This window comes from Myiozetetes cayanensis, unplaced genomic scaffold, assembly GCF_022539395.1.
Source record: "Myiozetetes cayanensis isolate MyiCay16 unplaced genomic scaffold, myiCay2020 scf26, whole genome shotgun sequence".
NCBI classification, from domain to species: Eukaryota; Metazoa; Chordata; class Aves; order Passeriformes; family Tyrannidae; genus Myiozetetes; species Myiozetetes cayanensis.
In genome coordinates this window covers 711,404-728,287 of record NW_026087477.1, presented here as the reverse complement: position 1 = coordinate 728,287, position 16,884 = coordinate 711,404, and positions in this window count along the sequence as shown.

Sequence of the window (16,884 nt, the reverse complement as noted above, 5' to 3'; positions counted from 1 at the left end):
CCAGGCCAGAAAAAGAGAGGACGAGGAGTTTTCCTTCCTCTGCAAGACTCAACCCTGGCTGTTGGGAACCACATCCCTCCTCTCCAACTCTGCATGTTGAGGTTGGCCTGTTCTTAAGATGCACATACACCTTCTGTGAGGGAAAAAAACCCCACCAAGAGGAGTCAGCCAGGCTCCCACAGCTCATTCCCCTCCCAGCAGCTCAGAGCTTTAAATAAAACTTTGTTTTTTAACATCCAGAGGGCAGGAACCCATCAGGAGGGGAAGGAATGATCTGTGCCACCACAGAGACCAAGGGTAGAGGAGGGATCTTTCCATGTCTCTGGCAGCAGGTCAGGATGGGATGCTGGCAGGGCAGATCCAAGGGAGGCCAAGGGGGACGGAGAAGGACCTCGGGTCAAAACAAAAGCTGTGCTGGAGCCTGAAATGTCTCTGCTTCACTCCTCCTCCCTCTCCACCTCCCTGGGAGGGTGTCTGGGACTGTCAGCAGCTCGGAAGACATTCTGGCCCGGGTTCAGGCAGCCTGTCAGGACCCACATTCCTGGATCTGCGGGCTGGAGCCCACGCTGGGAGCCCAGCTGATCCCGGGAGCCTCCCCAGGGCGAAGGACACGGGTGGCACATCCCCCGTGTGTCCCCCCCGGCCCCGTGGCAGCTGTCACTCGGTGTCCTGAGCCGTGCAGAGACGTGTAAGGCCCTTCCCGACCTTTGCCAGAGGAGATTTCCAGCGCCGGAGCCGCCGTCTCCCCGCGGGCTCCGAGTGCGCCGCGGCATCCCCGGCGCCTTCCCCGGGATGCATCCCTGCCTTCAGCCCTCCATCGGTGACACCTGAACCGGTGTCGTCATGGAAACCGCTGGGATGCGGGTCTCCCCGCGTCCTGCCCGCTGGGATGGGATGCCCTGCTCCCTCCGGCACTGGATATTGGATATCCGTGGCCCGAGGCACTCGGAGCGGGGCTTTCCCTGCCCGCCTGTCCGTGGAGCGGGCTGGGAATGTGCTGCCAGCCGGTGATGCCGCCGTGACTAATGGGAAGCGAGGGCAGATCGGGGTCACGCTGAGCCCCACGAGTGTTTCGCTGGCCAGGCGGGCTGCGGAGATTCCCATCTCTCCCGGCTCCAGGCGGGCTGCGGAGATTCCCATCTCTCCTGGCTCCAGGCGGGCTGGGTCACATCTGCACGTCCCAGGTGCCGGTGGGGATGTGAATGAGCAGAGCCAGCTCCATCCAGCACCGGCCAAATATTGCAGTGAGGCCTCTCACTGGAATTATAATAATAATAATAACTAAAAAAATAATAATTCACAGCCTCCGCCCATCCCCAATATCAGAATATTGAGGGGTTTTTAAATAAAGCTGCAGAGGGAATTGGCTCCAGTTAATTTCAGGATGGGGCTGATGCTGTTGGAGAATCATGGAATCACAGAATCACAGAGTGGTTTGGGTTGGAAGGGACATTAAAGAACATCTTGTTCCACCTCTGCCATGGGCAGGGACACCTCCCACTAGCCCAGGTTGCTCCAACCTGGTCTTGGACACTTCCAGGGATCCAGGGGCAGCCACAGCTTCTCTGCCCAACCTGTGCCAGGGCCTCCCCACCCTCTCAGCCAGGAATTCCTTCCCAATATCCCATCTAACACATTACCTCACACTTCCTTTATGACAAGAGTTTGGGGTTTCATTCTAGTTTTTCTGGGAAAGCTCATCCTGTGATGACTGTAAGTGGGAAGACAAGGCCAAGGCCTGTTGGAAGACAATGATCACCCATCACTGAGCACCTCAGCTTTTATCCATCATCCCTAGACAGGACCCCAGGGAAAGGCTGTGCTCAGGTCACCCCAACCCCAGCAATGGCACAGAGAGGGAAACCTGCTTTCCTTAGGGAAATGGGATAAAAACCATCCAAAACCAAAGCAGTGTCTGTCTTCAGCCAGTGAAACACCTCAGAAAACATCACTCCTGATTTTGGTGAGCAACATCCAGGGTGTGGAAAAATGAGCTCCTTGAACCCCCTGTGGCTGCAGTGGGATGGGATGGGAAGGAGATGAGTGAGGTTGCACATGAAAGGCATGGACACAGTGCCAGGGGAAGTGTCAGGTGTCCCAGCAGGTGTGATGATGGTCCTGCTGCTCCCCAGGCTCAGCCACACCATCCAGGGTGGATTTGGCAAGGAGGGAAGGGGGTTCCCTCTGCCTCCACCCACCCTGCTCCGGGGGGTCCCCCAGCAGCCGGGTGTTTGCCCCCAAACAGGAGCCCTAATCAGGCAGCTTGTTGTGCCTAATTAGGACTCCTGATGAAGTGAATCAGCCCCCTCCCCCCCCCCCTCACAGGATGATGATTTCATCCCGGGCCAGGTGTTGGTGGATGGTGCCAGCTCCACATGCACACACAGCCAAGTCGCTCCCAGCATTAATAAAATCCCTCCTCCACAGGCTCCAGGAAGGATGAATCCATCCATGGGAGCATCCCTCCTGCCTGGACCCTCTCCCCCATCCCCTTTCCCCATCCAGGAGCTGGTTGGCACCACCTGACTCGCTCCTCTGAGGCTCTTTTTTGGGGAGAGGGTTACATCTGTGTCCCACCAAACAGGACTCGATTCTCACTCCTGATCCTTCCTCCCTCCAGGAAACAAAAGGCAGGAGGAATTTGCCTCATCCCCACTGGGCACTGAGGCCAAGAACGTGCATGGGAATATCCAGCAGGTCTTGAGAAACATCCACATGAAAATGGGATCTGGAAACAGCAGCGAAAGGGGATGAGGAGTAAGACACTCCAAAGCAGCTGGAGGCTTGGAAAGGAGGCAGATCTGGATATCTAAGGAAACCTGGGATGGACATCCACCCTTTCCAAATGAGCTGAAGATGATCCTGCACCAAAACTGCATCAGCAGTGGGGTTTTGAAAGTATCATCCCGTTTTTTTCTAGGACTGGTGCACCCTGGGAGTGGCTGGGAAAGGGTGGCTCAAGCAGGAGTTTTACAGCTTTGGATGAGGGTGGTGTTTCCAGCTTTTCAAGGGAAAAACTGAGAGAGGATGGGACAGCACTGTGGATACAACTCATCTTCTCCGTGGGAAGCAAACAGCAAAGGGTGGAACCTGGGGAGCACAGCAGGATCAGACAGGAACAGCCACTGGAGGAAAAGTGGTCCTGGAGAGCATAACTGGCCTGGCAGGTCTTGGGAAGCTTCAGGACACAAACCTTCCTGTTCAGCTGGAGAACTGGAACTCTTTCCTCATGGCCTTGCCTGAAAGAGGCTTTTTTGGCTGTGCTTTAATGACAAGCAGAAAGTCCACGTGGAAAGCAAACATCTCCTCCCGAGGATTTATTTGGCTTTGGAGCAAACTCCACCAGTTTCCATCCCAGCTGCTTTTTGCAGATTTGTTTTCAGGACACACCGTGTGTGTCTCTGCCCTGTTCCAGAGCAGGGGAGACTGAGGCACGGAGAGGAGCACGTGGGGATCTGACAGAGCTTACTCTGACCTGGGGAGGGACCTTCCCAGGACAACCTGACCCGTGCTGAGCTGGACCTGAGGGGGAAATTCAGGTAAAACATTTTAGAGTCATGGAGTCACAGGATGGTTTGGGTTGGAGGGGACTTTAAAGATCATCTCATTCCATCCCCCTGCCATGGGCAGGGACACCTTCCACCAGCCCAGGTTGCTCCAATTCCCATCCAACCTGACCTTGGAAACTTCCAGGGATCCAGGGGCAGCCACAGCTTCTCTGCCCAACCTGGGCCAGGGCCTCCCCACCCTCACAGCCAACAATTCCTTCCCAATATCCCATCTATCCCTGCCCTCTGTTAGTTTGAAGCCCTTCCCTCTTGTCCTGTCACTCCAGGCCCTTGCCCAAAGTCCCTCTCCAGCTCTCCTGGAGCCCCTTTAGGCCCTGCCAGGGGCTCTCAGGTCTCCCTGGAGCCTTCTCTTCTCAATCCCAATTCTCTCAGCCTTTCCTCATAGCAGAGATGGTCCATTTTCTCTCCTCGGGGACTTACAGACCACACACCATCAAGTCTCTGCTCTCCACCTCCTATAAAAGCTATAAAAGTCACTCTTCCTCCTTTATGTAAGCCAGAAAGGTGGGATCTTGGTCTGGAAGAGCCTTTTTTGGGATGATCAGGTGCTAAAATTTCGGGGTCCATGTAAACATTTTACACTTGCAACGTCCTGCAGCAATAATTCCATGTCTGACTGTGCCTGTGATGGGGAGCAGCTCCTGTTCTGTCTGACCTGCCCTATAACAAGTGTCACTGGGTGGTTCCCTGACCCCAGAGGGGACAGACAGGACTGGTCCCACCTCCTCTCTCCAGCCACCTTTAATTTTGCAGCTCTATCCAAATCCTCCTCTGCCCCCAACCCAAAGCCCATCCATGAATTCCCGAGGGGTGGGAGGGGGGAGTGTGGAAGACCCCAGGGAGCACGTGGCATCCAGCTGACACTTCAGCAGCTCTCTGATCCCTTACATAACCACTGACACTGTTTGTTTTTTCTTTCCTGACTTTTTTTTTGTGTGTGTGTGTTTCTCTGCTCCCAAAGCCGCTTAGAAATCGCGCTAAACCCCGGCTTAGCCAAACGCTGCTCTGCGTCCTGGGTGACTCACTGAGCCACTTCCTTCGTTCCCACTGCAAGAAAAAGCCTCCCCACCACCACTCCCAGCATGCCAGGAGGATGCAACTGGCTCCACCACCCCCTCCTCCACCTGCACACCCACCACTTCTGACGCTGAAGGGCTTTTTCCCCTCTGGATGGGACCAGACTCAACATCCTCAAGGCTGCTCTTCATGGTGACTCTGATTCGAAACCTGCTGCCCTTGAGATGGCCACTGACCTCCTCAGAGGGTTGGCCAAGTTCTTGCTCATCATCCTCATAACCCCCAGCCTGAGGAGTCCAAAATCCCAGACTTGCAGACAGGCTGAGTGTGGAAACAGCCATGCAGGAGGCACCGAAGTCCTTTAACAGGTACTGGCTGTTTTCTGACGTTGTCTCATCTTTGATAAAAAAAATAACATGCTGTTTTGGTAAAGAAATAACGTGTCCTGCTCTTGCTTCCTGCAGTGTTCTCCTCCAGAACCTCTGTTGTGTTATAGATGTGCAAACACATTCAGCAGATACAACACACACACACGTTTTCTGCTGAAATCCCACCTGCTAAACCCCAGCTTTCGCTCGTGATGTGCTCTTGCTAAGCCAGGTCAGGAGTTTTGGGCTCTCAGTAAAACCTCCTCCCTCTGCAGGGTGACTGTGTAGAAGCCCTGGTAGAAGACTGTCTGGGTATTTGTTGCTGATTCCTGTGTTTTTAGTGGAAAGCAAATGAGTTTCCATGAGTTTTCAAGCAGTACCTGGGCTTTGGATCCTGTTTGCTGCTGGGAGAGTCATTGAATCACAGAATATCCTGAGCTGGAAGGGACCCACAAGGACCATCCAGTCCAACCCCTGGCCCTGCACAGACACCCCAACAATCCCACCCTGTCCCTGAGAGCGTTGTCCAAACCCTCCTGGAGCTCTGGCAGACAATAATTTACACCCAGGCAATGCCAATTCAAACAACACTTCCCCAGGCTCCTCCTCATGGACTTGGGGGGATGGATGAGTTGGAAAGGGCTTTGCACACCTTCACAGGGGGTCAGGTTGATCCCCACATCGGGAAACACCGCCTGGAGCTTCCCGAGTCTTTCCATGCACAGTGTTTCCCTGTTTGACCACGGGCTGAACCAAAGGGAGCTCCAGGAGCTCAGGCCGAGGCAAGTGAGCCCTTCAAAATAAATCCTGAAAGGTTTTGTGATCTTTGGGACTGTGGCAAGGGAACAAGGACCTCTCCAGGAGCTGGGAAGACAGCAATGGGCTCAGACAGGATATTTTAAAGCCATCCTTCTGCACCTTCTCCAGCCCAGGTTCAGACCCTTCTCCCCACCCAGACCAGGCTGGCAGCGGTGGCTCCAAGGGCTCAGCTTGGAGGCGGCTCTTCCCTTTGTGATGCTAAACATCAAGGAAGGGATAATCAAATTATATCCACACCATTACACGGAGGAGCAGCGAAGGGAGCATCCCAGAGGGATTTATCCCTGTGTGAGGACCTCTGGGTCACTCGGGCTGCCCAAACACCCCCCTGGATTTCCCGCGGGGAGACGGGAGGGTGGCTCTGGCCACCTTTTGGTCGTGCTTTTCGGGCGCTCCTGGATCCGCTCACCTGCTTCCCACCCACCCGTGGCGTGGGGCTGATGTCTTTTCCACCTCCCTCACCTCTTGCTGCTGCAGGTTTGGAGCCCCCTGCCCTGCTCCACGAGCAAGGGGGGGGTCCTCGCCTGCCACGAGTGGGCGGTGGTCCCGGGGCACGGCCGGGAGGAAGCAGCTGCTTCCCGGCTGGAGCGGCTCCCGCTCCCGGGGCTTACGCAACTCTGGGATGAATCAGCAGCACATCTGGGCTCCCGGGGAGGCTGCACAGTCACATTTTCCCCTCCATCCCAGGCCCACGAGCTCTCAAGCCCCGGGAAGGCGTTGGGCCAGCCTGGCCTGGCTGGGAAGAGGGAGGGAGGGAGGGAGGGAGAGGAAGCCGGGCTGGCTCTGCCTTGAGGGGGAAACACGAAACGCTGCCATCAAACAACTGGGTCATGTCCCCTGCCCTGTGTCCTCCCGGCTCGGGGTGAGAAATCAGCTCTGCCTTCTCAGACACCGGGTTTGGGTTCCCCATAACCTGGACTTGGGCACGAAGAGGAGATGTGGAGCCTCTTCTCCTGCTCCTGGCTCCAGAGGGATGTGCGCCCTGGGCTCAGCCCCGAGGGCACAGAGCTTGGAGTTCTGTGGGACTGGGATTTACGGAGCCAAGTCAAGCCCGGGGCAGCACAGACAGACAAGGGGGAGCTCTTGCCAAGCACAGGGAGAGCAGAAGGAAGTGGGAGGCTGGGGGTGGATGAGGAGAAGGCTGGGACAGAGAAAGGATGGAGATGAAGATGGAGAAGGGGAGGCTGGGGAGGGAGAAGGGATTGGGGGTGGAGAAAGGAAGGCTGGGGGTGGAAAAGGGGAGGCTGGGAATTGAGAAGGGGAGGCTGGAGAGGGAGAAGGGGAAGATGGGGATGGGAAAGAGGAAGCTGGGGGGAGAGAAGGAGAGGCTGGAGATTGAGGAAGGGAGGCTGGGAACGGAGAAAGGAGAAGGGGGAAGAAGGAGAGAGAGAAGGAGAGGCTGAAGATGGATGAGAAGGGGCTGGGAAGAGGGGAGAGGGTGGGAATGGAGAAAGAGAGGAGGGGGATGAAGAAGGGAAGGTTGGGGATGGAGAAGAGAAGAATGGGAATGGACAAAAGGAGGATAGGGATGAAGAAGGTCAGGCTGGAGACAGAGAAGGAGACTCTGGGGCTGGAGAAGGGAGGACAGGGGTGGAGAAGGGAGGGCAGGGATGGAGAGGGGAGGATGGGGATGGAGAAGGGAGGATGGGGATGGAGAAGGGACAGCCTTGCTTGCTTTTGAACCACGAGGAGGTGAAGCCAGGCTGAACCCTCAGCTACGGGGTGCATTTCCCCCAGCCCATCACTCAAGGCACGTGAACCCCCATCCCAGAAACGCTCCTGCCCTCCAACACAACCCCATCCAAGGGCTGTTTCTCCCCCAGCGAGTGTCTGGAGGTTTTTATTTTCCATCCCTGTTGCACCCACTTCCTGTTTCCCACTCCCTCCATCCCACCCCAGACCTCCGGGACCCCTCCAGCAGCCTCACCGCAGGCTGGGGGGCTGGACTGGGGGGCTGGACTGGAGTGCTGACGGGAGCAGCTCCGAGGGTGCTGTCCCTGGGGGAGGGGGTGGCTGCCGTCCCCCCCTCCGCCCCGCTCGGCACAGTCGAGTGTCGCTCCACATCAGCATCACCCGGCTCGGGGAAGGATCAGCCACAAGCAGACAGGACCGGAGGCGGGAGAGGCGATGTGGGAAGAACATCCCTTCCCCCACCAACCCCGCTCCTTCCCCCGGCGCTTTCCCCGGCCCGAAATTCAGACCTTTTGGCCCAGGGAAAAAAAAAAGGAAGGAGCAGACCTTGTGCACAGAGCAAGAGTTTGGGGTTAGTTTCACTGATAAACTGCAATAAATCAGGCAATTTTTGTAGCCTCGTTGCAACGAGACCAATGCGTGGCACCCAAATTATCCAATTGCTGCTAATTCCTATTAATAATGCAATTATGATGGTTACACGTGGACTTCTGACCAATTCCAGTGCTCACCCCTCCTCAGAGTCACCAGCATCCCTGATTTTCGGCTGGAGGGTGAGGGAGGGAGCATTGCCCGGTTGGAGTTGAGGGTCGCAGGTGCTGTTTTCATTCCTCACCGAGCAGCCTCCTGTCTTACAGCAGATTATGGAGCCATGCCTGGTTTTAGTCAGACCTTTACTGGCTGGTGGAGTGTTTTTAGGGTGAAGCAGCTGCAGAAAGCTTGGCTAAAGGGTACTGATGTGGTCCCTGAGCGCTGGGCAGACTGGCTGGCACTGCCAGCAACGCTCCTCTGACTATTGGGCAATGCCCTGTTACAGCTGAAAGTGGCTAAAAAAAGCTCCAGGACGAGTCTTGCCAAGGTCTTGCAAGACCTCAGGCCTGGTCTTGCTGAGCTCAATGACCTCATGACCTAAAGGCAAAGGTTATATATACCTTTTTTTGGGGCTACCAGGGCATAAAGGCAGTGTTAGAAAGTTGTATCCCTGAGTCCTCCCTGGAAAAAGGGGAGGGTTAGATGGGATATTGGGAAGAAATGCTGCCCTGGGAGGGTGGGGAGGCCCTGGCACAGGTTGCCCAGAGTAGCTGTGGCTGCCCCTGGATCCCTGGAAGTGCTCAAGGCCAGGTTGGATGGGGCTTGGAGCAACCTGGGCTAGTGGAAGGTGTCCCTGCCCATGGCAGTGGGGTGGGACTGGATGATCTTTAAAAGTCCTTTCCAACCCAAACCATTCCATGATTCTGTGAGTCCTGCATCCTCCTGCATCTGCAATGCCCTTGGGTCCATCCCACCCTCCATGTTCTCCAACCAAGAAGCAGCATCTCTTGGAGGCCACTGGGCCTCCACCTCCCTCTTGTCCCCTACAGGACTCTGCTAAAATCCCAGACATTACAGGACATTTAGCATCCTTTGAATGCCAGACAACAAAGCTCTGGGTTTCTTCCTTTTCCAGCTCCCTGTGACTGTTGTTAGTGGTGTTCCTTTAACTCCCATCCCCAAATCTTCTCCACAGCGGGGTAGGTGTTTCCAGCTGGCACAGCTCCAAGGTGTGTGTGCCCTCAGACATCCCCAAGAGACTCGGGATGCTGGTCCAGGAGAGGGCTGGGGAGGAAGAGCAGGAAGGTTTGCTCTCCAGGCTGGCTTGGAGGAGGATCAAACGCTGCTGCAGTGTGAGGTAATGGCAAGGAGAGATTTTTTCGAGCCTGTCAGTAGGAAGCATATGGCTGCCACTGAGCTCTCAGGCTTATTTAGGATTTAGTGACTATTTGATCTATTTTAATCCAGATGTTCAGCTCATCACATAATGAGATCCCACCAGAGGAACTGTGCTGTGATGCCTCCCAGACAGCCCAGGCCCCTAAAATCACCCCAGGGGGAGAAGGAGCAGCTCCATCCAGGCTGGGCATCCCGGGAGGGGGAAGGTGAGCAGGGGGAGCTCATGGCTTTGATCCGGGGGGGAGATCAACACAGACAGCTGCCCATGTCCTTCTGGCATCCTACCCCAGCAGTAAAACCTGGATTTTGGTATCTTAAAGAATATTTTGGGGGTTTCACCACAGCTTGGACGTGCTTCTCTCCAGTCTCCTCATCCCCATGGGCTTTCTGTCCAGGTAGAGGCACCATTTGTTCTCCTTATTTCAGTGCATGGAATGACTTCTCCACCATCCTCCTGTCTCCTGTGTCACTCCACATGAATTTTGGTCTCTCCTCACCTGAATTTTGGTCTGTGAGCACATGGAATGTGTCATCTCCCACTGCACCCTGCAGAGATGGAGGGCAGTCTTGGGCTGGAGTCAGTTCCCTGCCCGTAGTTGCCACCTGAGATGCCCTGTTAAATGCTTTCCAGGAGAAATTATGGTGTGTCTGGATCCCTAAATTTCTCTGTCTTCCAAGCTAGCTCGTGCTGTGGGCTTCCCAGAGCCTGCTGAAAGTGCATCCCATCCCACCAGGGCAACTCCAAAACCCCCTCTGTCGTCAGTGCAAGATTTACATTGAGATTTAAAAGTTTAGCAAGCTTTAAAAAAGGCTTTGCCCAGGTGCAGCACCGGCCCTGGCCAGGTCTGAGGCTGAAGCAGTGACCCAGAGCAGGTGGAGCTGATCCAAGGTGATGGCCTGGGACAGGAGCCAAGGGCATTTTTTGGCTGGAGGACGGAGGTGATGGATGTGTCCTGCCCTGCTGCCTCCTCTCCTGCTTCATCTCCGAGTCTCCTTGGGAGGACAGACTGTACAGGAAGATGCAAATGCCTCCTCTGGGAGTGCCAGCACTCGGCATCCAGCCCTCCATCAGCTGCAGGAAAGAACATCTGGCACCTCTCCATGTCGGACACTGTGCCTTTCACAGGGCATTCCTGAGCAGGGAAACACTCCAGGAAGGAGGAGGCTCCAGAGGACTTGGTATAAAGAAGCAGCAAAGGTTTAGAGCATGGAGGCTGTGGGCTCCTCCTCCCTGGAAGTGTCCAAGGCCAGGTTGGACAGGGCTTGGAGCAATCTGGGGTAGTGGAAGGTGTCCCTGCTCATGGCAGGGGGTGGAACGAGGTGGTCTTTAATGTCCCTTCTAGCCCAAACCAGTCTGTGATTCTGTGATTCTGTGATCTCCCAGACCTCTGGAGGATGGTACCACACTGCCCTTTGCTGCAGTTTTGGCTTAGTGGGTCACAGAATCATGGAATATTCCAAGTCAGAAGGGACCCACAGGGACCATCCAGTCCAAGTCCTGGCCCTGCACAGACACCCCAGGAGTCCCACCCTGTGCCCCAGAGGATCATCCAAACGCTCCTGGAGCTCTGGCAGCCTTGGGGCTGTGCCCACTGCCCTGGGGAGCCTGGGCAGTGCCAACCACCCTCTGGGGGAAGAACCTTCTGCTGAGATCCAGCCTTGCAAATAAACAACCCAAAGGATTTCAGGGGATCCTGCCTGGCTGTGATCCCTGTTTCCTCCACAATTTTCCTACCTGAAGGTCCCCTCCCATCCTCACTACCCTGTAACTGAACTCTCCATGAATTTTTCCGAGCAGAGGGCTCTTAAAGGAAAAACAAACTGCATATCTTGACATTTAATTAAAGAGATGTGAGTGGTTCATGGAGGATGAGAGTGCAAAGCACTGGACCAGGAGAGCTGTGAGCCCTTGATGGAGCCTGGATGTGGTGGCTTGGGAGCAGGGGGAGGATGGGAAACCCACTTCAATTAAGATGCTGAGGCATGAAAGCCTTCTTGGCCTCGTTCCTCTCTGCACTAATGACCCTGAGCTCCCCTCCTCCACCCCGGGGGCTGTGGCAGGTTCACTCAGGGCATGTCACAGAGCATCCTTACAGAGAGGGAGGCAGGAGGAGAGGGATGGCCCTTGCCCGTGGCAGGGGATGGGAACTGGATGGTCTTTAATGTCCCTCCCAATCCAAACCACTCCATGATTCTGTGATGATTCCCTACTCCTCTAAAGCAAACAGATGGGGTTGACCTCACAACACAGCTAAGCCCAGGACCCCAAAATCTCCGAGCACGTCGCCCCAGGTCCCCATCCATGCCTGGGAATGCCTGGCACCCCACATCGGTGGGACTCCCAGGTACACCCAGCACTGTTTTCCCTGTGTCCTCCCTCGGGGCAGGGAAGGGATGCTCTTGCTGAGTCCTGCCTGTGTTAATGAGCCGGGAAGTGCCCTTTGCTGCGGGAGAAATATCCACCTTAATTACTGCGGACAGAGCCGTCCCCGGAGCGGGGCGTGTTTAACCGAGGCAGAAATGGAGAGGGAAAAAGATGGATTATCCCGGGCTGATTCCCATCGCTGCGAGGTGCTGGCGATGTCTGGAGGGATGGGAGGTGCAAAGGGAGTGGATTCAGTGCCCAGATCACCTTTAATCCCGAGGATCACTGATGCTTCACACTTCATCCCGCTCGGGAGTGGGGGAGTCTGCTCCTCTCCGCCCTCTCCCTTCAGCACAGCCTTTTCCCACCTTTTCCTGGAAGGCACTCAGGGCTTTTGTGGATACTGGGGCGCATCGCAAATCTTGGGCCATCCTTCACGTTTTCCAGTTCCTCAGGAATCGCTGCTGCTCCCCACCAGCGCTGGGTGCTCCCCTGGAAGAGGAGAGGGCGACCTGCCCTGGAGCTGTGTCTGACTCGGCCGAGGTCTCCTGAGGTGACGCTGGAGGTGGGATCCTGCTGGATCCGGCCCTCCCCAGGCTCCAGCGGGATTCAGCAGAGACGCTGTCAGGCTTATAATAGTGGACCCCTTCCCCCAGCCGCCCCCAGCCATGGCACGTGCAGATCATCAGCTAAAAGCCTGGTGTGGGCAGGCAGCCCACGGTTGTTTCTCTAAATAAGCCTTCCCCTCCCTGGCTGACTCTCCATCTCCCTGCAACGGGATGGATCCGTTCCTCGGGTGTCCTCTGGAGCTTCCTCTGCTCCCCTGCGAGGAACCTGCAGCCCCTCGCTCCCCTTGGGACCTCTCTTGCTGCTGCAAAGTCACTTCCAGCCTCCTCCCTCCTGCCAAGGAGGGTGCCCCGTGCCACGCTGGCAGCAGGGATAACTCACGGATTCAGCCCACGTGTTCCCGTGGCCTCTGATAAAGCGGGAAATGCCCCCAGCCCGGGAGTTACCACCACGGTGCTGCTCCCACAGCCCCTTCTGCAGGGTCTGGATGCCCCAGCCTCCCCCAAAACCTGAGGTGTGAGAGGTCAGGCAGTGCTGGGGAGCCCCCCTTGCCCCCCAGCACAGCGACCCCGCTGCCAGCAGCATTGGGGTGATTTGCTGCCCGACCCAGGCTCGAGAATGGGATCTGCCGTGCCTGACCTGACCTGTTGGCCAAGTCATCATTACATGGGGAAGGTTTGTGTCAGCTGTGGAAAAACAAGGAAAAGGGGGAGGGAGGGAGAGAGGAGGAAAGAGGAGGGGGTAGGAGGCCTGTGGTGCCAGGACATCTCCTCTTCTCACGTGTTCCTCCGGGATCTGAAGATCTGTAGCTCTGTGGGATCCTGTGGAGCACCAGTGAGTGCTTTATGGAGGGGATTTCCTGCTGCCCCTCATGCCTTGGCCTTGGCCAGCACTGAGTGGGGCTGGGTGGGGGCTGGCCTGGATGCTGGAAGGGTCCTTGGAGACCTACAGGGCCCAGGCTTTGCTCCTGCACCCCGGAGCCATCTGGGGCTGAGTTTCCTTAAGGAAGCACGATCCCAACATGATTCCCCCTCAGGTCTCCCTGCCATGCAGTTCTTTTTGCCAGAATCATGTAGTTGCATGAACTCAAAGGACAGATTGAGCACGAGGAATGACTCGCCTCAGGGCAGGAACAGGAGAGTCACCTTTGCCTTCACGTCTGAACCATCTGCCCTTGCTCCAGTTTTGGTGTTGGTGAGAGCAGGCACGGGAACAGCACAGGGCTGACCATTCCACTGCCCCCTTCCAAGGTGGCTCCTTCCAGGAAGGGCTGGCTGGAGGAACGAGATAACCCAGCCCCTGCCAAGAAAACACCTGAAAAAACATTTAGTGGAGCCCCAGTCGTTTGGCTTAACCCAAAACCTGTCCCCAGCGTTTTCCAGAGGAGGGGGACAGAGAAATACCCACAACAGCTCCCCTCAGAGCCCTTTGCTCGGGATTTCTGGCACAGCTGGGGACGTCAGGAGTTATTTATGGGTTGTTTCTTTTTTAGCCTGCTGTGATCAATAGGTGTGACCCATCACACAATCCAATACCACATCAGCGGGCAGAGCAGGGGACGAGAGATTCTCCTCTCTGAGGTCACAGTGTCACACACCCAGCTGTCCTGCAGGCAGGGGAAAGGAACAGTCTCTCCCTCCAAGCTGCAGGGAAAAGCTGGGACCCTCCTCCTTTCATTCCCATGGGTTTCTACCTCTAGGTATTTCAACAGACTTGCAGTTCCCGTCCCTACCACCTGCTGAAAATAATCCTGTGGTGGAATGATGAACCCAGCAAGTGTCTGTTGAAGTGGGAGAGGGTAAGATCCCTTTGGAGTCCATCTGGCACTACCTGTGCTGCTGAAGCTCCTGATTACCCTGCATTCCTCACCTCCAGCTCTTCCTTGGTGCGCTGCCAGGATCAGCAAGTTCCTCCTAGACAGCAGTGACAGTCATTTGGGGATTTATCCACACTTCCCTGCTCTCAGAGGTGCAGACAACCTGTGCCTTGTAAAAGGGGTGTGTTGGGGGGCAGGGGGCCGCTCCTGATCCATATCCATGGTGAAAACAGATGTCCCCAGAGTGGGATCATGGAGGAGGAGGAGGAGGAGGAGGTGGCCTTGAGCAGCTGTCAGAGGACCTGCTCCCAAGAGAGGGCCAGGTTCCCAAGGCCCTCACCAAGCACCCACAGCTCTCTGGTCCCAATCCCAGCCCTGGCTGTCACTGGGGTTCACCCCATCATGGCAGGGGGAGGATGTTCCCTCCCTCAGGAGAGCAGATTCCCTGATTAGATGAACCTCATGCAGACAAAGCTGAGAGACTCTCTGGCTCTTGTCCAGCCATAACATCTGAAGATTTACAGCCCATGTCCCTCTCAAAGTGCTTTCCTTCAGTAAACACCAAGAGTTATCTTGGATGCCAAGTGAGGAAAGTGAAAGCTTCATCTTCTCTCCACTCATTGCTCCAGGAGCAGCAGCAAGTGGAGTGACTGCAGAAGACCTGTCCAGCCACGATCCTTGGATCAAAGCTCTTCCATCCCAGTGTTCCATTCCTGCTGTTTTCACTCTTATTTCAGTGTTTTCTCCCCCCGTGGCTCCCCGTGCTCCCCTTCCCTTGGGATATCCACAGGCTCTTGCTGGAGTGATCATAACCAGTTGTTTCCCAGTGCTCTCTAATGGGTGAAAACATTCTTTGTCTCTGCCTGGGGACGTGATTGAAGTCCCCACAGGAGGACTTTGCATTCCAAAGGTCACCATCACATGTCTGATTTTTAATTCAAAATAGGGAAAATTAGGAGCAAAGTTACAACCCCACTGTTATCCCTCCACCTCCCATCCCATGGTATCTTCCTACGCTCCTTGCAAGGACAAGGATTTCTTTTTTTCCCTGGAGCAGGGATGCACAGGCTCCTGTTCCCATCCCAGATGGCATACCCAGGAGCAATGGCTCCGGATGGACATGTCACAATAAAATCTCCTTTCTATTTATACAGTGCTTGTGACCTTCAGCTGTTGCTGCACCGCTCCAGACGTAGCACAAACATATTTTAAAACATCCTGGAGTTTGTTTCTGAAAGGTGCAGAGGCTCCTTATGTTTTCCCAGGGGTCACTAAGTGCAAGGGCTCTGAACCTTTGCAGAAAGTGGCTAATGGCTTCTTTTTTCTTTTTTTTTTTTTTTTTCCCCTGTCTGTATCTGGGGTTAAACTTAGTATTTAAAAACACAGATGGGCTCAGTTTAAAGACCGGGAGAGGATCCAATTGTAAGCTGTCCAGCTGGTAAAACACCCTCGCTGCTAAAAAACGGGTGAACTCGGGAATTCAGGCAGCTCCATCTTCCCATCGTTGCCTCTCACTGTGCCTTTTCCCAGCGACTCTGACAAACCATGAACCCCCCAAAAAAGGTCTCCACTGTGCAAAAAGGACCAGCCTGTGACCCCCTCACTTCTCCACCTCCTCTTGCACAAGCCCAGCTGACCTCTCTGCATCCCTGGCCCTGAGCCGAGGTTCTCAGGCCACCAGAAATGTGGTTCCTGAGCTTCCCTCAGCTTTCCTTTGTTCCCTTTGAACTGCAGGATTGACCCTTGGTGGAGCATGGAGGTTTTGGTGCCTCTCTCAGCCTCTCAGTTACCTCCATAAAGCAAATTGCACACAATTATGTATTAATTCGTCACCTTAATGAGCGTTAGGCATCTCCTCTGTTAATCTGGACACAGCACAGTGTCCTCAGTCGCTGTTTGGTGGCGTTTTCCTCTGGAGGAGATGCAGGATGGGGATGGGGCAGGAGAACAAGGCCTTCTGAGTCATTAACTGGAGCTTGAGGAGAAGTCTTGCAGTCCAGACACACTGAAAAAGCACTGCCAGGAGAGGACTTAATATAAAATTAATATTAAGCAAGCTGTGTCTGCTATTTTGGATGTTTTGGGGAAGGGGGAAGACAGACAGAGGGAGGGGCTGGGGTGTTTATTGGATGTTCAATAAGGAGCCTTTGTAGTCAGGAGAGAAATCCTGGTTTTAAAGTATCTGAAGATGAAATGAGCTGTGGGGGCTGAGCCCTATGTGAGAAGGAGGGATTGAGTCTCCCTGTTTCAGCAGAACCATAGGGAAAAAAAAAGGAGGTTTTTTACACTGCAAACCTGCTTGGCTCCCCTTTGCCTGGCTCTGTGCAGGGGGGAGATGGACCAGCAGAGCAGGACAGAGGTGTGAGCAGAGAGCATTAAACCATCCCCTGTGACGGGGCAGAGGGTCAGGGCTGGTCCCCTCCAGGCCCAGGGCTCTCATTTAGGGACCCCTCGTTTGCTTTCAGCAGGGTGACATCACCCAGGGGAGTGGCTCAGATCACACCAAAGTCCTGCTGACTTTCAGAAGAGCTCAGTTATTGATTTCTGGGGACTGTGCCTCTCCCCAGAGGACTGGAAGAAGCCCAAGGCGGTTGCCAAGGATGCCTGTAAACTGTGGCTCTGAGAGCAGCCTTGTTTAACAGGGACCTTTCCTAATGCAGTTGGAGGGTGAGGTCATTCCCCCAGGCTGCTCTGGGAGAGCAGGCAGCGAGGGGCTGCAGGATCTGCTGGCCAAGGCTGAAG